General features: G+C 37.4%; 1 protein-coding gene across 6 annotated transcripts in view; it reads left to right on the forward strand.

Moving 5' to 3' along the window:
• PDE4D (phosphodiesterase 4D) overlaps positions 1-23,741 on the forward strand; it is a 1,277,424-nt gene that overhangs the window by 863,879 nt on the left and 389,804 nt on the right. The gene's annotated exons all lie outside the window — the stretch shown is intronic.

Consider the following 23,741-nt stretch of genomic DNA (forward strand, 5'->3'; position numbering starts at 1 on the left):
TAAAGGCCTGGGGTACATGTAACTGATTTACTCTTCATGTGTTAACACTTTATGTTTTCTATAATTGCCTTTATATTCTATATTACCTAGATTGGGGATTTGTTCATCTAACTTAACAGGAAAATTCTAAGCACTTGCTAAATCATAGTTGCTTATTTTAAATTTTCTAGTAACTAACATAGCAATAGTCCATCAACAAAGGAATGAATCATGTCAGAAAAAATGGATCTCTTCCATTAATTAAGGAATGTTTCAGTTTAGGGGTTTGTAGAATCTTAGTAATATTCTAGGTTATGTTAGCTTTGTTCAATTTTTTCTCAGGTGATAGATTTGTTTATCTCTCAAGATTGTACCTGATATCTGTTGAAGGCATTCACTAGTTAACTCACTTATTCAATCAACAAATAATGTACCAGTACTGTCTAGGTCTTTACCTGTCTCCTCATCTCTCTATAGTCTTCTTTTCCTTTTCTTCCCTTTGAAGTCAGTCACTATAGGAAGAGCAGCCCCTCAGACACCTCAGAGCCCCAGACCCTGACCCAGAAGCCCCTATCCCTGAATTCCTTATGTCCCTTCCCTGCTGCATTTTTCTTCCTGTCATTTATCACCTCTCTTACATATTTTGCTTACGTTTATGTCCATCTACTTGCCTCCACTGGAATGCCCATTCCATGAAGGTGGGACTATTTGTCTGTGTTATTTGCTGCCAGATTCCTAACACCTAGAATATTGATGCGGTAAATATTTGTTGAATGAATGAACAAAGCTTAAATGTCATGGAAACCAATACTAGAAAGGTCTCATGTATCTTCCAGGGTTACCTAACCCATTTTTGGCAGTGCAGGGTTATGAACCAAAGTCACTCGACCTCAAAACCAGCATCCTCCTTCTTGGTCTCTCCCTCAATTACAAATAACTCCAGAATTTCTCTACTCTATGGATTTGAATACAAGGGGATAACTTTTGCTATAATCGAATTTAAGAGACTATTCAGATCAATATTTACCTACCTAATCCACATCTATGCAGATCACTCCTTTACATTTTGTTTTCTCCCTGGATTTGTTCAATCTGGTTAAAACTATCATGACTTTCCCTATTATTACTGTTATTGTTTCTTGAATCATTAATGCAGATCCTAGAAACAGTGCATGCAGTGATGGATTTAGAGAAGTAATAATGAGGAAGACTCATTGTTTGTCTTTGAGCTGTTTTCAGTCTAGTGGCTGAGGCAGCCTTGTACAGGTGCAGTCTCAGACCCAGATGATAACCAGATAATATATAACCCAAACAGTGATACTCTTGAGAATCAAAGGAAGCACTATTTAATAAGTCACACTGGGACAACAGCTTACACTCTTCAGGCAAACGAAGAATATCATTCCCCAGTTTTAAAAAGTTAACTCTAGGACATGGGGTACAAGTTCTTTTTGTAATAAATAGTTACTGAGCATCTACTGTATGGACAGCAATGTACCAGGCACTGTGGAGAATTCAAAGATGAGTAAGCTACAGATCTGACCATCTTGTGGTTTATAATCCACTTGAGAAGAGAAGATTAACAACACAATATGAAGAAATAAATGACGGCTTAGGCTAAATGTAAGCTTGATGTGATATTAACCAAACACAAGGTTTCAAATAGGATCACTGATACTGTCCTTCTTTTCATTTCTCCCTCATAAGTGGTCATTTGAAGTGCATCTTGTCATGATGCATAAATTGGACATTGAATGGATTATATGACTTTTTCTGGTTAAGAATCAGATAAAAAAAAAAAAGAGAGCGAGAATCACACCATTTGCTTCTGTGTGTATGTAGAGTAGATGTTCAACTCATGCTGGCTGGCTGGGCAACTGACTGAGGTAGAGGAATGAATTGATGCATTTTAAAAAAATCATCTAGCAACCAGATACAGAACATCCTTTCCCAAAGATACCTCCTCTTTGCTTGACCAACTAGTCTCTTTGCTTGGCCAACTAAAGGAAGAACTTACAGCATGATTACTTTTCATCTTCAGATTTTATAGTCATATAAGACATTTGGTTACTTGGAAATAAGCTTAAAAGTGCTTTAATTCTTTCCACTGGTTCCTACTGTTGGAAGTTCTTTCACAGCCGAATTTTGGCAACAGTGTGTATCTTGGCAAGTAGGTTGTGCTTTTTAAGGATGAAAGTGTGGGAAGTAGTATAGGACATCTGTTGAAGAAGTCATGTTGTCAAAGCCCATTATATATTAAACTCATTTGTTTCCATTTCCATACCTTTTAAAGCAAAATGTCACTCCATTTAACATTCGAACAGTTTACTAAAAAACTTGGAGATATGAATTGTGTGGGCCCACCTGAAATTTCAATGAATGAGCATCATTTTTTTCAGTTGATTTTATTGCTACTTTAACTCAGCCTAAACTTTGGATATCTAATGGGCTTGTTAAGATAAGATTATCAGCCATCATGGGCAGTTATTGAGAGTGAAATCGAAACAAACAGAATTCCCTGTCCTTGGATTAAACGGAACTAAGAACAAGCAGAAATAACCTAAGTTCTTTCATTCCTGATTTCTTCTTCTAAGGTATTAACAATGCCTGGTCCAAGTGCTCTTCTCCCTTATTGCAGTCAGTTTAATAAATTTAACTTTATGTGATCAATAGGTCACTGCTGGGCTTTTGAAGAATTGACAGTTAACAAATAAAATAAGAATTTGAGAGAAATTGCTCCTGATGAGGAATCCACTAGATGAATAAAACTTTTTTTAAGAAGCTGAGAACCTGTGGTTCATTCATTCCCTAAATTGCCTTCTTTGGAAATGAAGCAGCTTATTGATTTAAATGAAAGTTATCCATGGGCACTTGGGTGGCTCAGTGGGTTAAGCCACTGCCTTTGGCTCAGGTCATGATCCCAGGGTCTTGGGATGGAGCCCTGCATTGGGCTCTCTGCTCAACAGGGAGCCTGCTTTCTGCTCTTTCTGCCTGCCTCTCTGCGTACTTGTGATCTCTGTCAAATAAATAAATAAAATCTTTATAAATAAATAAATAAAAGTTGTCCTTGCTATAAAGTTCAGTTTATTTATTCTGATTTATGGTGCTTCATGTTCTCTAAGTTCTAAAAGGCATACAGTTGAGTCTCATTGGTTTTCTCAATCTGAGGAACTGAGTCATGCTAATAAAATTTCTAAGAGAATAATAATTTATACATCATAATGTTAGCACTGTCCTTTATAACTGAAGATACAACTGGTTTAAGAAAAACACCATTTCCATGTGACACCCATTTTCATGATAACTCTACTTAAGAAGGCAAATTGTAGATCAGGAAGTTGCTTCCGAATTTCAGTCAGATCAGGGGGAATTGTATCTTCTTAAGGAGGTATTAAGCATTTTTTCACTTTTCATTTTATTTCACTTTATAATTATTCTTTAAGAATTTTTCCATGGGGTGTCTGGGTGACTCAGGCTATTGAACTTCTTACTCTTGATTTTGGCTTAGGTCATGATCTCAAGGTCGTGGGATCGAGCTCTTAATCAGGCTCCACGCTCAAAAGGGAGTCTGCTTGGGATTCTCTCCCTCTCCCTTTGTCCCTTGCTCTACTCACAGGCTCTAAATAAATGAATAAATAAATAAAATCTTTTAAAAATTCCATATAAATAACTAAATTAAGTTAGTTGTTTTTAGAATACTCAATACTGTTGTTACTAAAAATGAATTTTTCCTAATGTCAGCAAGACCACTACCCCTTCTATTTATATTTACAGTTATCCTATTGTCCTCCATTATTTTAGTACATTTTCAAAATATTCTCATTATCAAGGTTTGCAGATTTATTTTCAGTGAAATATGTTTCCTAATAATAAATAAAAGAATACCTTAATAAACCTTAATGGTACAGGTTTTTAAAACAGTTCTTGGTCTGTGAATCTCATCTGTACTGTGATTTCTTAATAGCTTTAGCCCCAAAAGATACCCAAATTTTAGGGCCTCCCTTATTTGTAAGAATTATATTCTCTTTTAGTTCACTAATCAAATTAAGAGTAATTCTTTGCTACTTCTACAGCTGTAGAAGTATGAAGTATGAGGATACGCATAGACATCTCTGGTGTGTAATTTGCTAATTGATCACAATTAATAATTTTTTAAAAAGATTTTATTTATTTATTTGACAGAGATCACAAGTAGGCAGAGAGGCAGACAGAGAGAGGGGTGGGGGAAGCAGGCTCCTCATCGAGCAGAGACCTGATGTGGGGCTCGATCCCAGAACCCTGGTATCATGACCCGAGATGAAGGCAGAGGCTTTAACCCACTCAGCCACCCAGGCGCCCCACAATCAATAATTTTTATTTTTAGTTGATAGAATCCAAATTTTGAAATTTTAATAACAACCCCATTTTTGTTATTAAAATAGTAACACAAGAGTGATCTAGCATATTTAAATAACATAGATGGGTAAAAGAAGAAAATTAAAATCATACATTTTTTTCCTATCCAGGTATTTTTTTATATTCAATGTGTACTTTAATATTTTCTTATTTTTCAATTTATGAATATATTTTTCCTTGGTTAAAAATGATCTCATTCTGTTATACTGTCTTATAACTTAATTTTTTTCCTCGGTTGATGTTTATGAATATTTCTCCGTGTCCTTAAGTATTATTTAAAAAAAATAATTCCTAGAATGTCACGTGAGATGTTTTGTCTTCATTAAGTTCCCATGGAGAATGCCATATACTCTATCCATACTTTATTGACAATTCAGAGCAGATGTTAGCTTAATAAAAACTCTGAGAACTACTGCTTCCTTATAAAATCTATCTTTGTTTAACCTAGAATTTCCCCAGTGTACGTGGCTTTGGAATTCATGTGTATATTTCTCCGTGCTTATGTGTTTAAGTTACTTGTTAGCATATCTTAGTATAGACTTAAAGAAGTATTTCAACACAGTCCCTTTAAGGGGTTTAGGATATTCACATTTAGTGGATACTCCACATTTTAATTAGGCATTTGGGCATTAAGGATATTTCACTATTTTGGAAAACACTGTGGACTTCTGAAATTCCCTTCTGATTGCAGCCATTTTGTACAAGCTGTGTGAAATGTTACATGTTCAGTATTTAAGAAATGGGTTATCAGATGGGGCACCTGGGTGGCTCAGTCAGTTAAATGTCTGCCTTCAACTCAAGTCATGATCCCAGGATCCTGGGATCGAGCCCCACATCTGAAGGAGCTTCTCTCTCTCCCCCACTTCCTTGTGCTCTCCTCTGGCTATCTCTCTCTCTCTCTCAAATAAATAAATAAAATATTAAAAAAAAAGAAATGGGTTATCAGAAAAATCAAATGTATTAAAACAAGTAGCTAACCCTTAATAGGGCAAAATGGATTAATTAATTAATTTTGAATTTGTTCTCAAAGCATAGAACATGATTAAATGAAGCCATAATTGCAAGCTTATTCAAGTGCTAGAATAACTACTTTTGATCATTTTTATTTGTTGAACTAAAATTTTCAGCCCAAACGGACACAGCTCCATCACCTCCAACTAAAATCCATATGTGTCCCTCACACTCTGAGAAGAGGCATTGTTCTTATATTACAGTGGGTGCTGTTTGTGAAATATTTCTGTCTGCTAACATATAATGAATAGTGCCTCTACTTCCAATGTGTGGAAGATTGGGAAAATGGCAGATACTTTTATTATTTTTCTGGAGGAGTAGCTAAAATGAGAGAATTAAGGAGAGAGTTAAGCAGGTCTTTGGAACATCCAGCATCTTATAATTTCAGCTGCTTTATTTAACAAACAAGTTTTGTTCTGGGTACTGGTATTGCAAGGTACAAATAAAGCAGAATATCTGCCTTCCAGAAACTATAGTTCCACAGTGAGGAGTTATGAATGTATCAACAGCCATGAAACAATATGCTCTAATCATATGTAGATGGGGAAAAGAGGTAAGAGGCACCTAAAAAAACTGAGGAATGAAGAATAAGTTTCAGGGAAGAGACGACATGTAGAAACAGCCACTCATAGAAGGAGGCAGAAATGTTCTGGTCGAGGGATCTTATCGTCTTTGAGGGGCCAGTGGTGTGAATGAGCAGGCCGTGTGCAGGACATTATCAGGGTTACTTGTGACGGACACAAGAGAGGAAGTCAGAACATGACCATAGGGAATCCCTGTGCTAAGCTCTGGAATTTTAATTTTGAACTTCATTGCTAAAGAAATGAGGGGCCATTGAATGATTCCAAGCAAAGAGAATCACATATTCAGATTTCCATTTTATAATGATCTACATGGCATTCAAGTGAAGGATAGAATTAAGGAGGAGAAGGCTGAGAGTATTAGCTCAAGGCAAATTATGAGATAAATAAGAGATAAATAAGTGAGATAATAAGGAAATCACAATCTGTAGAGAGGGATAATTTGGTCTGGTCTTTGGAGCCGGATTAACTGGTTCCTAAATCTGACTCCATCACTTAACATGCTGTGTGACCTGGGGCACATGTCTCATTTTTCCTTTGCCTTGTTTTGCTCATCTATAAAATGAGCATAACAACAGTGTCAAAGTCATACAATTTTATGAAGATTAAAGGAAAAAATTACTATCATTAACAATATCCAGCACCATAAAAATGATCTTATCAATATTAGCTATTATTTATTGTTACCATTAATACTATTGCTAATACAATGTTGTTGTAATAATAGAACATTATTATAGTTTTATAATAATGCAATATATTATTTTTAATATAATATTTTTTTAACATTCATGTCTCTAGGATTTGTGGCCTGATTAGAAGTGATTGCCTTATGGTTGGCTGAATGGGATAGTGTCAGAGAATATAGAAAGAAAAGCATTTTGACGTAGAGAAAGAGAATGGATGTGAATTACATTCTAAATGCTAGAAGGAGGTACCTGTGGGACTTCCAAATGGAATTTTCTCATGAGCAAATGATTATAACAGCAGAAAGTTATGGAATATGGAAAAAAATATGCAAGGTTCTGACCCCAGGGTTATTGCTGTCTGATGTGCGTGTGACAGAGAGGACGAAGTGTGGGGAGGAGAGGACTCTTTCCCGGCCATAGGCAAAGGGAAGTGAATCAGTCTGTTCTTATTCAATGACATGGTCATGAACAGATGACATCCTCATGTCCTGAAAGAACTCCTCCAGCTTTTAAAATTGCCAGGGTCAGCCCAGGTTAGAGCTAACAGCTGAAAGAATCATCTTTAATAAATATTAGAATTATTAGAAAAGTCCTGTGGCCTCAAAATGTTGCTTCCTAGTAATTGCTTTTAATTGCTGTTAAGGATATTACTAACATTGCAACCTCTAGGGCACTGAAAAATATTGATGTTCTGGATAGTCTAGTGTGATACCTGCCGTTGTTTGTGTGTTCTCAAGAGCTTTGAATCATGAGAGTGATGAGTGAGTTTGGATGCTATGCCCCATCCCACCACTGAAATCCTAGTATGTAAAAGCAAACAAAATGTCAGTGGGTAGGCCTCATGATTCTTTGGTGTGATTGGAGTCTTATTTTGCTGTAAACTTGTTACAGACTGTGCTTCTAATCTGTACATGAATTTAGGTTCCCCAGTCTGTTTTTATTTTCTGAAAGGAAAAGTCTCCAACTACCTCCACCCAGCCTCAGTGAAAGGGAATTGTGGAAGGCAGGATGATCTGAGTTTCCCTCAGAGGTTGTTCCCTGCTAATTAGCCAGTATTCTCACAAATTCTAGATTCTTGGCAGGGTGGATTTTAGCAGTAGTCTCTTCTCATCCCAATTTAAGTACAAGTAATCCCCATGAGATCCTGTCAGACTCACAGCAAATCATTGACCAGGTACAAGCAAAAATGTCCCTGCTAAGAAAACCGAGGAATTTTACCCATCCCAGGGCACATATTTCCCTCCCATTGAAGTTTATGTCTCCAATTTTTTATTTTTCTCCTTTTTAGGAAATTCTTCTGTGAAGCAGGTCTTATTCTCTAATACTGGGCAAAGACCCCTACATTAGTTTACAGATAAAAATACTGCACATTTGTTCTTAGGACTTGAAGATGAGGCAGTAGGCCCAAAGGGCCTCGTAAATTCAAAAATTATAAATTGTATGCAGTTGTGCATCACAATTAAGTGGTAGTGATTAAACACTGCCTCTGCATTGTAAAATTATGTGACTTGCCCCAAATTATAATCTATAATCCTCATTAAGAAAGAATAGAACACATAGCAGGGATTCCCTCCCTATTTTATCTTCTTTAATTATGCAAATTAAGCAGCAAATTCTCTGTTTTGCTTAAACATTTTTCTCATTTTGAGGTAGAGTCTAGACTTTTGGCTGGTAGATTTTAGTTTAGATAGGCTGCTCTTACTTTTTTTTTTTTATTTTATTTTTTTTAAGATTTTATTTATTGTCAGAGAGAGAGCGAGCACAGGCAGACAGAATGGCAGGCAGAGGCAGAGGGAGAAGCAGGCTCCCCGCCGAGCAAGGAGCCTGATGTGGGACTCGATCCCAGGACGCTGGGATCATGACCTGAGCCAAAGGCAGCTGCTTAACCAACTGAGCCACCCAGGCGTCCCGGCTGCTCTTACTTTTGTAGGCATCTTTATCACCGTTTCCTATTAACCAGGAACTGTGTGCAATCTCTGGGCATTTTGGAGAGCTGGCTTTGAACATCTATAGATAGTGTTGTCAAGAGTGTGTGGGGAAATGGCCATCTTTCTACATGACTCGTAAGAGGGTGAACTGCTGGAGCCTATTAAAGGGAAAAGTGTATACAGTTTGTGATCTTGCAACCTAGTTACTGAAATAAAAGCACCCAACCAGTGAGAAAATATATTAACAAACGTGTTAATTGTTTATAGAAGTTCAGAATTATATGTCTTCCAGTAAAGGATTGGCTGCATAAATAACTCACCTATTCTGTGGAATCTTACATAGCTATTAAAAAGAACACACTGTATCTCTGTGCATTTACAGAAAAATCATCTATGATTTTTTTAAATACAAAAATACTTAGGATTCTGCATGGTATAAGCCTAGTTTGCACAAAAAGAAAGGAGATAGGTGTCGGTATGTGTGTGTCTGTGTATATACTATGTGTCTACATATACATTGATATGATTAGCATAAAGAAAAGTTAGGATTAATAGGAAGGAAGAGATAAGCGTTATTTATTTGTATACCTCGGTGTCATTTGAAATGTTAAAATAAGCATGCATCATAATAAAAATAATATAAAAATAGAATCACTGGACAGAAATGCTTATTATGAACTGGAAAGCCATCTTCCCTTTTGAACTAAAAAAAAATTCTGAATTTAAATGATGTCTGTTATTTAACAGTGTTCAACAGTGTCTTAACTTGGTCGCTGCACAATAGAATATGGCTTTCTCTCAACAACTTTGTGTTTGCTCAGGTTCTGGACTTTTGAATAAATAGGTTGTGTTTATTCAAATCCTAGATAAGAAATCATTTTCAAATACCAAAATTACATCCACAGTACTCTGAACTCCTCCTATCTGGAGGCTCCATACAAGGGCCTTAGTAGTTTTGTTGCTGGAACCTTAGGAAATGGGGAAAGAGCTAGTGAGAACTGTGGGCGGATTAAAGCTAGAACTTGGCTCCGACTCTGCTGCCTTGTGTGGACTTACTTGGTGTCATTTGCAGTTTCTCCAGTTTGTCTTTCGTTGTTATGAAAAACTAATTTACAAACAATTGTTAAAGAATACCCTATCAGTTTTTCAGTAGATCTTAATCCAGGGAGCAGACAGAGGTTGCATTTCTTAGAGAATGTTTCTAATAAAAGAAAATCAGTTTCAGAGTCAAAATGTTAGTGTATAAAGGCTATAGTTTTCAATTTTTATGTCCCTGAGAGGCTGAGTTCAGTTCTATTGTGAACAGTAATTTATGAATAAGAGCCTACAATTTTTTGACCGGAAAATTGGAAAAGCACCCATAATCATTTCCATCTCATTTTCTACGTATCTTTCATCAATTTTGCAAACAATTTTCCCCTTTTGAAAATACACCAAATAGTTGATTATTTCCTCCCTGTCAGATGCATGCATGGTGTATAAGTAAATTAATGATTTCCCAACCACTATTACATTAGGTTGATGTTCTCTTAGACATTAGACACGAATGGATTAAACCACGCTGCCTCCTCCGAGATTTGGGTGGAGTGGAAATAGGGTTTTGTGGAGCTACAGAATTTCTACTTCATCTGCTCAGCCAATAATTGGTCAGAGCATGACTCTGATTAGAAATAAGCAACAAGCTTCCTGTGTCCATGAACAGAAAACAAGGTAGCGTGTGTAACCCGGGAGAAACACGCGTTTACTTTTGAAGAAAAGCAGAACCCAGCGACCAGTGAGCAGCATATGCCTGAAATCCATTATCTGACATGTTCGTTCCAGCGTCCCCAGGAATGCTGGTCTGACTGCTAAGATTTGTTTTTACTTCCTGTCTCTCGGATAAAATGAGTTTGCCAACAGGCTGTGAGTACCTACCGCTGGGGAAGGTAGCTAGATTCCGAAGCCCTTATGTTCATGGATCGCCTTATGCAATCAACAAGCCAATTGATATTAAGCCACAGAGGAGACGGTAACTGCTTTCCTTTCTTCTAGCTGTTTGTCAGTGAAATTGTGTTTTGTTACCCTTTGGTAGCTAGCTGCTTTGTAGGTCTGCTGAGGTGGGAGGGTTATGGTGAGAGATTACTTTGAAAATTCAGCCTACTGAACAGTTAGGAAAAAAATTAACCAAAGAGAGAAAGCTGGAAAATATTCTTAGCTGTTCAGCATAAGCTGATCTGGTTTCAGGGTTTGTAGATTTTAAAATTTTGAAACATGGTTAGTGTTTGTACTGACATCAGAATCATCCATAATGAATATTTGAAGGAGGACCTAGCCGAATAATGGGTATATTAATGGCTCTTATTGCCCAGTGCCCATTATCTCATGATCTGCCCATAACATTCCTCAAGGCCAATGTGCAATAAATATGCTAAAATTCTACTAAAAGCATTAATTTTCATGTGGTCACTAGGGAGGCAAGAATAGGGATAGATATTTTTCCTCTAAAGAAAATGTCATTTGTACATCAGTGTTCCAGGATTCTGCTAACCCCACCCACCCCCACACCACACACATGTGTACACACACACACACACACACACACACACTCTACACAGGCAAACTCAGGCTGTATAATTAGGAATCTTAGAGTCAAGCTCAGTGTTTTCATTAGAAGGAAAGAGGGTGTGCAATAACTAAACCTGTTCTGTCTTCCAGCATTTTTATGCAGTCAGAACAGGGATGAGATGTTTGACTCATGGGTCCAAAAATCATTCCTCAGTTTTGGTTTTAAACAAAGTCATTTTATTCAGCATTTCACAGTGAACGTCAGAAGTGTTTTATAAGGATGTTCCATTCTATCTGTGAAAATGCCAGTTCTCCCTAAGTTGATGAAGTCTTGGAAGAAAAATATAAAATTCTAAAAGTAACATATTTTATTTGAAGATTATCATTATCCTCTTACTCTTCTATTTTTCTTTTTCTAATAACGCACACACACAGAATCACAGAGAGCATACATTTTTGCCAGGTTTGACCTGGTTATAAACATGAAGTAACATTCAGATATTTGATTGATTTAAAAAAAAATTTCCAAACCTTCAGAAATGCCATGGGATTAGTTTTTCAGTGGAAGGGGAAAAAAAGAAAGGCAGGGGTGCGGGGTAGTTATGATTTGATGGGACTGAACTTTTAAATGTTTTTGAGGGGAAATATTTTATTCTTTTCCCCAGGGTGTCAAGGTTTTTCTGTCCAGTTCTACACCATCTGAATTTGTAACAGGCTAACAGTAACTAACAATGATTTTAAGATACTTCCTGAGATACATGACCTGTCTCTGTTGCTGCCTCCTCACTTCCTTCTGTAATTAGTGGTGTGATATAACAAAGCCTATTAAGTTGCCAAGTCCACATGCAGATATCCTATCCCTATTCATGCTACCTTATTTCTTTCTGCTTAAAAGTAATCAGCTTTCTGTGTAAGTCAGGGGAATCGTATGTTGATGTAAATTGATGTATATGTACATAGAAGGTGGACTCTTAGCATAATGTATTATAACCAGGCAGTTTCAGACTCACCCCCAATCAGTTCTGCTATTGAGCATCACACTGTATTTTGCAAGCAAATATTCTTGCAAAGCATTTGGCAATAACCAGCCTTTTATAACATAGACCTTGAATTGTAAAAATTCAGGTCCAACTTTTAGCATAATACATTGCTTATATAGAGAGAGTAATCAAATAGATGGCTTTCTATGAAAAGATACATAATAGATACAATAATCTTTCATAATAATAATAATCTTACATAAAGATACAATAATCTTTCTATGAAAAGATACATAATTATTAAATCATTATACCTAGAGCTTTTAGCCCATGGAGGTGTGACAACAAACATGTATGGAAACAATATATAGTTGGAGGAGGTGGATGAATGAATAAAGTTCTGAATCATAGAGAATGCCTTTTTATTGTAGAACTCATTTGTTTAAAGTTGTACGTTTTAAAGCCTTTATTTGAACTTCCTTCTAGTCTGCTAAGAAAGTTGTACACCTGGAATGGTGATAGATTATCATCCTAGATCCACTAAAATCTACCCCAAATTAAACAGTTAAGTTTTCAGGAATGCTTGCTAGGACTCATCCAAGATTTTTCTAAAACAACATAGTTAAGTTTATTGTCATGTAGTCACAGTTGTGCTATTTGGCTGAAAAGGACATTGCTTTCTTAATTACTAAAAGGAAAGGACAGAAGGAAAGAGAGAGAATAGGAAAGAAATCTAAAGAAGAGGGACTATATATTGAGGTTGTAACTTATTCACTGAAGCATAAAATTGAGGTCATAAAAAGAAATTTTACTTTTTACTAAATTGGGAGAAGAAGGAAATCTAATCATAAATGCAAAATATAGCTTAATGTATTTTTTTTAAGGATTTTATTTATTTGAGAGAGAGAGAGAGAGAGAGAGAGAGAGAGCAAGCAGTGGGAGCGGCAGAGGGAAAGGGAGAAGCAGGTTCCCCACAGAGCTGGGAGCCTGATATGGGGTTCAACCCCAGGACCTAGGGATCATGACCTGAAATGAAGGCAGACAGCTAACCAACTGAGCCACCCAGACACCCCAAAATATAGCTTGATTTAAATACAAATATGTCCTTCTTTATATTGCCTTTTTGAAAGAACCGCATGTTTTCTTGGAACACAGGGAAATAATTTCCAAGATAAAAATTAGCTATATTAGAAGTGTGACCATGTGGTCATTTAATAGTTATTAATGTTTATTTCAAGCATCAATGAAGACATTAACAAAGCAATTAACAGTCTTAAATCTTAGTTAAGCTCAATGTTGAAGAGAATGGCCATCCTACCATCTGTAATCCTAGTGATTTTCCATATTCTTGAGTTTATTTTTTTCCTTTTAATTATTTATAGATTCCACAAACTCTAAAGCTCTATTTTTACTCCTGAAAGAAACATAATTTCCTTTTAATTTTATAAAACTTTGATGTCTTAATTTAATACATAGAAATTTAGTAATCAGATTTAATCTGGTTTTTCCACTCTCTTCTCTCCCAATTAGGCTGTAGGGTTTTTGATCGCATAGATCATGTCTTGTTTGTTGTTATATTTTTAGTGCCCAGCAAAGAGCCCAGCACTCATGAGAGGATAAATGCTTGTTTAATAAATAAATGATGAGAAAATGCATGTTATCCATCTTGGCACAGGCATATATATCACTCCCCTGGGTGCTACCATATTGAGTCTTTGGCAAGATTTTGCTTCTGCTCTCCTTCCCGATCAGTTGTGTTCTCCTTCCTTATTTACCTATAGAAGCTACAAGCAGCAGTGACTATAGACTAGGAATTCAACTGGTTGGGGATCACAGCTTCTGTTATTACCAGTTTGGCAAAGCAGAACCTGGAAGTTATTTCTGTATTCATAAGTATATATATAAAGCTCCATGTGGTCGAAAGGAGGAGGAAAAGTCAATGTGGGAGGAGGCAGAGGGGAGCTCAGGAGGGGGGAAAAACCTTGCAACTATAAGAAGTAAGATATAAACACATAAATTCATAAAATAAGTTACCAAAATTATGAAATGTAAGCCCTGGTTCTCTGTTTGTCCTGCTGTAATGTAAAACTCACAGAAATGTTTATCAAAATAGAAAACAAAACAAGGGAGACTGAAGGAAGGAGACAGAGCCCACTAGCACCCCAATGTTGTGGAAAGCATCTGTGCTCTAGCGCACCCCCTTTCACAGCCAAGTGCATCGCTGGGTCTCTGCCAGCCCTCTGCCCAGACGTTCAGTGCCTCTACCCTGTGTCTCTGCCTCCTTTTTTGTTCCCATCTGCTTCTCTCATATATGCTCAGGCCTCTCTTTCTCTAAATCCTGGAGGTGGGCTTATGCTATCTATTCTCTCTGGAATTAGGAAAAAGCAGGATACCAAAAAAAAAAAAAAAAAAAAAGACAAGAATAAAAATAACAAGTTTGAGGGTATGTTAATCAGCCCATTTCTCTTCAGAGAAGAATTACAAAGTTGCAAACTTGGATGTCTGACCAATCGGCAAGCTATTCATTGACTCAAATGGTGTATTATTGTACTAGGACTTCTATAACAAAATATGACAGGCAGAGTGAGTTAAGCAATAGAAATTTATTTTCTCATGGCTCTGGAGGCTGGCAGTTCAAGATCAATGTGTCAACCTGGTTGGTTTTTCCCGAGGCCTCTTCTTGGCCTGCAGCTGGCCACCTTCTCCCTTTGTCCTCATGTGGCCATTCCTCTGTGTGTACGTTCCTGGTGTCTGTGTGTGCCCAAATTTACTCTTCTGATAAGAACACCAGTCAGACTGGATTAGAGCTCACCCTGATGGCCTCATTGATTATCTCTTTAAAGACCCTGTCTCGGGGGCACCTGGATGGCTTAGTGGGTTAAAGCCTCTGCCTTTGGCTCGGGTCATGATCCCAGGGTCCTGGGATCGACCACCATATTGGGCTCTCTGCTCAGCAGGGAGCCTGCTTCCTCCTCTCTCTCTGCCTGCTTCTCTGCCTGCTTGTGATCTATGTCTGTCAAATAAAGACCCTGTCTCAGATACAGTCCCATTCTGAGGTACTGGGGATTAGGGATGCAGCATATGAATTTTGGGGAAACCTAATTCAGCACATAGCAAATTGTATCCATAGAAATTATTTGCTAGTAATGACTATAGAAGAAGATAGGAATTGCACTGATTCCTGCATGATCATTGACCTTGTATACATAAAAATAGTATTTTATCAGTGAGTCTGAACCTGCAGGAGTGAGACATTACCAAGTATAAAAAAATACTTCCTACATTTTGTACCAGAAGAAACAGTTACACATTATGAACAATCAGTCTTCATCAAATAGAACCTCTTTCATTTGGAATCTATAATCTTTCAAACAGAGCCTAGACAGGCATTCGCTTTTCTATAGTCTTTTATTTTTTTTAAGGATTTTATTTATTTGAGAGGGAGAATGAGCAGAGGGAGAGAGAGAGAGAGAAGCAGATTTACTAATAAGCAGGAGCCTGACATGGGGCTCGATCCCAGCACCTGGAGAGATCATGACCTGAGCCAAAGGCAGACACTTAACTAACTAAACCACCCAAGCATCACTATGGTCTTTTATTTTACATGAATATTAAATTATCAGTGTAGCCAGTAGTTCTCAACTAGGGCAATTTTAGTCCTATAGGGACATTTGGCAACATGTAGGGATATTTCTGATGTTTGTATGTTGGGGAGTGGCTAATGGTATCGAGAAAAGTAGAGGACAGGATGTAGTTAAATAGCATAGAACACATAGGACAGTCTCTACAACAAAGTGTTATTTGACCCCCCAGATCTCATAGTCCTGAGATTGAGAAACCCTTACGTAAACAGATTGGATTGGGGAGTACTTCAAAGCTCTCCGAAAACCTTTGTTTATATCCAGACTCTTGATATTTTTTATGTATTCATAAAAACACCTTCTCTCCTCTTTCTCATAGTAACCAATAGATAATACTTTCTTAGCCTGGTTAAAAAAAGACACTCGCCACACTGTTAAAATGGTCTAAAACATTCTGTGATTCACACTGTCCAGCCTTCTGATTTGTCTGAATTAGTGGCTTTATTGCATTGTCAGGGCCTATTATTCTTTCAGTAGAGGTGCTACTGAGATTTCATTACAGGATGCAGAATAAATGATCTAATACGTTCTTAGAGCTCCAGGCTAGGTGCTAAACATTGACCTGCTTTTCAAAGAGAAGTGAAAAATACAAGGTGAAATTACACAGAAGATAACAAATATTAAGTGGTCATGCTATTGTCCTGGTATAATGAAGCACTGTGGACCCCTTGCCCCCCACCCCCACATCAACAAGCCTGGGCACACTGACTGTGGATGTGTGGGCTGCATGTACGTGTTCCTTATAACCAGCTCATCCTGATAGCAAAGAGCACATTTTCATAAAGGGAAAACTCTGAGGGAGAGGGAGGGCTTTCTTTGATGGAAAGTCCTTCTTTCCACTAAATAAAATTTCGAATTATCCTTGGGTTACTTCTAACCCTCCCTCCTCAAATCTAGATAAAAATTGTTGGCAGTAACAGTTCAAACTAGAACTAATTTACAGCTTCCTCATTTTCTCCTCAGTTCCAAAGCAGTACGTCCAGCAGCCTATGATCCAAAGAACTCCTCCAGAGAACTTGAGTTCAATATATTTGAAACTAAAATGACCCAAGGAGTCTCACCATCTTCCATTTCCTCAGGGATCTATGGCGAAACCAAGAAGTCCTCCATGCTTCTTCCCTTCGGCCTAACTGCTCTACCACTAGCTGGGGGCAGGTGTATTTCTTCCCTCTTCCCTTCATTGTCAGCCCCACTATGCCCTTCTAGACAAAGTTCTAGTGCTCTTTTGCCTGAAAGACTGCTAAACCTCATAACTGGCATCTTTATTCTACTGTCATCCTTGTTCTGAATCATCATCCACAGATTAATTTTCTAAAATTTCCTCGTGATACCCCCATGCCTGTAGCAGTAGTTTGTCATTGTCTACAAAAACAGTCTAAATTTCAATTGATGATGATCTAGTGCTTTCTGAACTCTCTCCCCTGGTAAATTTTGCTCATCACCCATTGTACTCTCCATTTTGGATATAAGAAGTTCTGATCATACCTCTGATTTTGCCTACAATTCCCCTTTCCCTGCATTTTGTTAACCCCAACTGTTCCTGAGGTCTTTTTCATTAAGCCTTTTTTTTTCTTTTTTTTTTTTTAAGATTTTATTTATTTATTTGACAGAGTGATCACAAGTAGGCAGAGAGGCAGGCAGAGAATGGGGGGAAAGCATACCCTCCACCAAGCAGAGAGTCCGATGTGGGGCTTGATCCCAGGACACTGAGACCATGATCTGAGCCAAAGGCAGAGGCTTAACCCACTGAGCTACCCAGGCACCCCTCATTAAGCCTGTTCTAATTCCCTGTTTCCAAATGGGAGTTGTTCCTTCAACTAGCAGCTCTTCCTCTTCTAACACATCTATTACAGACTTTCTCAAATGAACCTCAATCATTTGTGTATTTTGCATCTTTCCTCCTCCTTAAGAATGGTGGGAGGGAAACAGCTGTTACAGGGAGAGTAGTTTGGGTGTGGCACGTGACATAAATTCAAATAGAAAAGACTTAAGCCCTATCCTAGCAGAAGCAAGTTATATAAAATCTTGACACGGACAGTTTCATTACAATTACAAAATACATAAATATGTGATTACAGTTGTGAGAACTGCTCAAAAGGAGGCAAGAGCCCACTAAGAGTATATGAATAGATACCTAATATAGTCTGCACATTTGAAAAATGTTCCCTTTGGGATGATGAGGCCTGAAGATGAGCAACACATTCTGTGGGGAATCAAGCCCTGATGTGAGCATTAAAGGAACTAAAAAGATGAGGTGTCTGAAATGTAGTGAGACAGGGAGGAGAGTGGCAGAAACAAACTGGGGAAGATACGGAGGGAGATGGATCTTTTTAAAAGGTGAATCTACTAAATAATTCTTCATTTCATTTTGGAGAGAAACAATAAATAATTTTTAAAACTTATTCACTGGAAATGTGATCTAAGAATATTATGAGTGTCTTATTTATGATTTAGGATTTTAAAACATTGAAATAAGCAGTAGATAATATCTTCTAACCGAAGTTTAAAAAAATGTCAATTTTCCAATCCATTGCCAACTGCAGGGGAAAAATAAAAGCAGTCATAAACATTAGCCTTTGTCCTTCTGCATTTGCCCATCACCTAACTATACCTGTGCCAAAAGGAATAGAATGGGACCATTGAGAGTACTTAGAATGTTTCCTGCCAACCAAGTATAGGAGACTCTCTGTAATCACAGTGACCTTCATATGTTAGTCATATTTCTACATCTAATTAGAGATGTTAAATTACTTAACATTTTGAACTTTTTTCATGGTGGTTGTTGTTTTGTTGCTGTTATTTTCTAGTTTTCCATAGCTTAGCTCTTACACTGAACACAATTATTTACACAGGTGATCTGGTGCAGAAAAAGGAAAGCTTCTATTACCAATTTTAATTTTACTTTGGAAACTGTGATAAATGAAGTAGTGAATTCTGACAAAGCATTCCAGGTTTAGGATAGGGCCTGGTTATCAAACAGTTTATAGATGAGTATAGAGTATCGGAAAGAAGCAAAAACAAAAAAGAGTGGTGGCCAGTCAATCTACCGAAAGCCTTTGAAACAAGAGTGATGACCTTGGACTGGATCCATGATGTTCTGCTTTCTATGGCCCTAAGAGGAAAGTTCCCCAATGAAGAAGATAGTTCTGCTAGTCATGAAAAAGAGAGGTACCTTGGAGAAAAGTTTGATGAGAAGGAAGTTGCAGGTGTCCAAGGGAAGGATAATCAGCTTCCCAAAGTGGAATGTACTCTGAATTTTAAAAGGTGGTCAGCACTCCATTCATGTGGTTCTTGGAGGCACACGGTGTTACTCACTCTTCAGGCCTTAACATCCCCAGGGAAATATTCCCTAAATGGCCAGACAATGTTAGGCATCTATTTATATACTTCTGTTGCACCGTTATCTTCTTTCTAGCTGTTCTCACAATTGTAATCATGTATTTATGTATTTTCTTGGCCTAACAGCCTCCTTCCACATTCAATTAGGGGACCATGGGAACAAGATCTAAGCCTGTGCTTTAAATCACAGTGTGTAAAGTGCTTTGTACAGGGCCTGACATATAATAGGCATTCAAGCAGTTCTTATGAAATTCTTTTTTCCAAGTAGGAATAAGAAAGTAATCAGAGACAGTTAAATAAATGTGTAACTTTTCAGAAACATATTAAATTCATTTTGGCAACTTCTAAACGTGCATTAAAGCACTGGCCACTCTTCTCATTTAAAAGTGTGTGATACCTACTGCCTGAAATCAAGGTCTTTTCATGGCCAAAACTGAACTTACTGTCTTACTCTTAGAATAGATTTTAAGAGGATGACTGGGTGACTCAGTCATTTGAGCATCTGACTCTGGGTTTCCATTCAGGTCATGATCTCAGGTTCCTGAGATCGAGCCCCTCATCTGGCCCTGTGCTCTGCCAGGAGTCTGCTCGACTCAATCAATCTCTCTCTTTTTCTCCCCCTTTGCCCCTCCTCCCACACGGTTTCTTTCTCTCTAAAATCAATCAATCTATCTATCTATATATATATATATCTTTTTTTTTTTAATCTATTTCTTTTCTTCTGTTACTTGGTTGGAAAATCTAATTGATTACTATGCACTTATCCAAACCAGAAATACAGGAATCACCTTGCTTGCCTGCCTTTATCTCAACTCCCTCCATCATCACTTAATTCCCTTTATCTGCTACTAAATCCTTCTGTCAGTCAGTTCTACTCTGCTTAACTAATACTTCTTATGAATGTGATCTACTATTAGAGCTTCTTAAGTGATCTTTATGTCACTGGTTCCATAGACTCTACCCAGAATTGCTGTGTGTGTGTGTGTGTGTGTGTGTGTGTGTGTGTTGGTTTCTTTTCTTTACTACAGTTGCATTCACTTTTCTCCAATACCAGTAAATTATAAGACCATTTGGGTAGTAGATATCCAGTTCCAAAGTTTTAGAATTGACCCCAAGTATAAAAATACAGATTCCACCTCTGTGGTGTTTCTTTCTGAACAATGACTAAGTCAGAAAACAATGAATTTGCCTAATATGCATGAGGAAAACATTTAAAATTCCCCTAAGATTTCTTAAGTCTGAGCTTATGGTTTTATGGGAATTCACAGTAAACTCTCTCACAAACATGTAGCCTTCAGTTTATCATAATACATGAGAGATTACTGTAAGAATGTGGAATTTAGTCATTGATTTTTAATCCAGGCAAAAGTCAGAAAAAATTTTATATATATATATATATATGTGTGTATATATGTGTATGCATGTATATGTGTGTGTATATACACATACACATACACATATACACACATATACATACATACACACATACATATATATAATTTTATATGTAATTTTTATATATAAAATTTTTATACACACACACATATACATGCATACATACAGCTACAGAATCCTCGATGTCTGTGGAACAGTCACAAATTATTCAATTTGCTCTTATGGTGGGCATACAATTTTCCTAAATTTATAATTTCCCTCTGGCCCCTGCCACTTTAATTCAAAATATGTCCTTTTGTTTGTACTGTTATTTCTTTATTTTTTAAGATTTTTAAAAATTTAGATCTCACAACCATGAGATCATGACCTGAGCTGAAACCAAGAGTCAGATGCTTAAATGACTGTGCCACCCAGGCTCCCTTGTGCTGTTATTTCTGAACAATATATACTGGTATCCGATGTAAGATAAGTTATGTGATACTGGTGTTTCCATGGTAATTCCTCTTGTATATAACAAGAAAGTCAAGAATACCAGCAGTTTTCCATTCTCTTAGAGTTCCTCTTTTTGTCCCTTTCCTTCTCTTCCCTTACCTCCCTCCCCTTTTCTCTCTTTCTTTCTTTCTCTTTCACCCCCTCCTCTCTCTCTTTTAGGAATCCAGTAGCTATGACACCAAGAATAACACAATTCCGTTTTCCCTTTCTCTTGCTTGTGGTTGGAGTCATACTCTGCTAACAAGGGAGTTCTTAGTTACTTTGACTTGCAAGAGATTTTGTTTCTCTCTGATATATATTTACATATCTCTCCTTCTTTCTCTCTCTCTCTCTCTATACACACACACACACACACACACACACACTATTTGTTGTTGTTGTTAGTAAAGTTTTCTTCCTTCTGGGGAAAAATAATTTGAATCCTAAGGCTGAAGGAGTCAGAAATTGAGTACGATGAGTTCTGTAGAACCGGACATTCCAGCCCTGGGGTTACCTTTGTCTCTGACTCCAGGACAGCTTTAAAATCACCTAAAAACAGAGTAAGAGAATGAAAGTGAGCCTTCACATAACTCGCAGTTTTTAGCGCTAAATTACTATGTTGACTACACCCTCACTATACTCTCCATGCCAGATCTGGATTTAAGTTAGTTCAGGGATGATTGAGGTTAAGTTACTCAAGGACTAATGAGATTTAGACAGACCCATTAATCTTTCCAGGCTGTTGTGACTAAGGATATGCTATAAAAGAACAATTCAATAGAGTTACACTGTCTGAGCACTTAACAATGCAAATTCAAATATACATACTATGCAGAAGGGAAGAAACAGATGAGAGAGTAATAGCAGTGTGAATAGAGCAGTTTCACTTTCTTCATGTGCCACCACAGTGCATGGATCTATATCCACTAGTGTGGGATGGTATATGCTTTTTCCCCATCTCAGTTCCCATAGACCTGCCACAGTGTGAACAGCTTGCCTTACATTTGAGTTATTTAAGGGATTCTCTGTGGTAATATTAACTATACTAGATTTTTGCCGGTAAGGTTGGTGTTAGAACTTGAACTAAGTAAGGTATGACCCATACTGAAGTTTATATCTCTGCACCATTTAAAAAAAACATTTTTTTAAAGATTTTATTTATTTATTAGACAGACAGAGATCACAAGTAGGCAGAGAGGCAGGCTGGGGAGGGGTGGTGGTGGGGGGACAGGCCCCTGCTGAGCAGAGAGCCTGATGTGGGGCTTGATCCCAGAACCCTGGGATCATTACCTGAGCTGAAGGCAGAGGTTTTAACCCACTGACCCACCCAGGTGTCCCAATATCTCTGCACCATTAAAAGATGTATCTATGTTTATAAACATCCTTATATTAAATTTGAGAATTTAATGATGCTGATGGTAAGTATAATAGCTTCTTTTGCAAAGTTAAAATGATATTAAGATTACATGCACACCAGGAAAAAAATAAACCTGTCATATAGGGAAAGCTTTACATGCATGAGCATCCTAGTTCATCATCCAGCTTAGCTACATTTTTCTGTTCCACTTTCTATAAATTTATTTCATATCATGTACATGGAGCTATAGGGATACAAAAATGGGTCACACAAAGAGCCTACCCTAATGGAGCTTAGAGTCTAAAGACAGATGAAAAATACTACACATAAATAAATGTTCCATAAGATTGACATGTCATCCATTCATGTAATCAATTGCTGATGCATTCATTCACTCAATAAATACTTGCTGAACAGATCCTGAGTTCAGAGCTCTCTGCGGGATTATAAAACTGGATAAGACAAATTACCAGCCTTCAAATAGATCACAGTCTAATTGCTCAAAGCAAAACTTCAAGGAAAAATTAACTTATACCACATAAGGACCTTCATAGTACTCTGGGAGCACACAGGACCAAACACCAGGAGCAGCTGGGCTGTTCAGAGAAGATCTTACAAATGAGGTGCTGAAACAGGACGAAGCATTCTCCTGAAAGGCAGTACTTGAAAGGGAATGGTCAGCAGAGAAAGAACTTCTATGACATAGCAGCACTCTGTAGTTTAGAAAGGAGTTTTTCCTATATCATTTTCTTTGAAATCCTATCAACTGAGACCCTAAGAGCTTAAGGGTTTTATTAATGGCCATAAAGTTGCTTAAATGCTAGAATCAGTACCCAAGCCCCAGTCATCTGTACTCCGGGTTCTATTAAGCACTTAGGGAGAGTGGAAGTAAAATGCTGTGAGGGCTCTGAAGGGCGAGACTTTACTTCTAATGAGAAAGAGTGCCTTGTGCACAAATGGCATGGGTGCAACAGTTTGTCTTTCCTTATGTGGAGTTGAGAATCTGGCAAAGATATGGCTGTAGGAAAATAAGGGAACATTTCTAGGAAAAATAGACAAGTGTGGCTAAAACTTAGTATGGCTGAGAGGCATTCATGAGAAATGAAATTGGGAGGAGACCATGAGATTGCATTTTTAGGGTCATGAAAATCAAGCTAAGAAATATTTTCTAGACCAAGGTAAGCTATTGAAGATTTTTGAATAGAGGAATCCTGTCATCTTGGTTTTGCTTAAGAAAGATGAAACTGACATTAATGAAGACATAACTTGGAGCAGTGGAAGACTAAAGAACTAGTAGAGGAGTTAGAAGAGGAATGTACTTCAGAGGTAAAAAGGTGCTAGTTAAGACAAGATGGTGGATAATAGTATTAACTTTGGTTTTTTTTTTATATCTTCTATATTTTCTGCAGCAGTGACTATATAAAAATGTAT

Source organism: Lontra canadensis, unplaced genomic scaffold, assembly GCF_010015895.1.
Source record: "Lontra canadensis isolate GAN:19392208 unplaced genomic scaffold, GSC_riverotter_1.0 scaffold4, whole genome shotgun sequence".
Lineage (NCBI taxonomy): Eukaryota > Metazoa > Chordata > Mammalia > Carnivora > Mustelidae > Lontra > Lontra canadensis.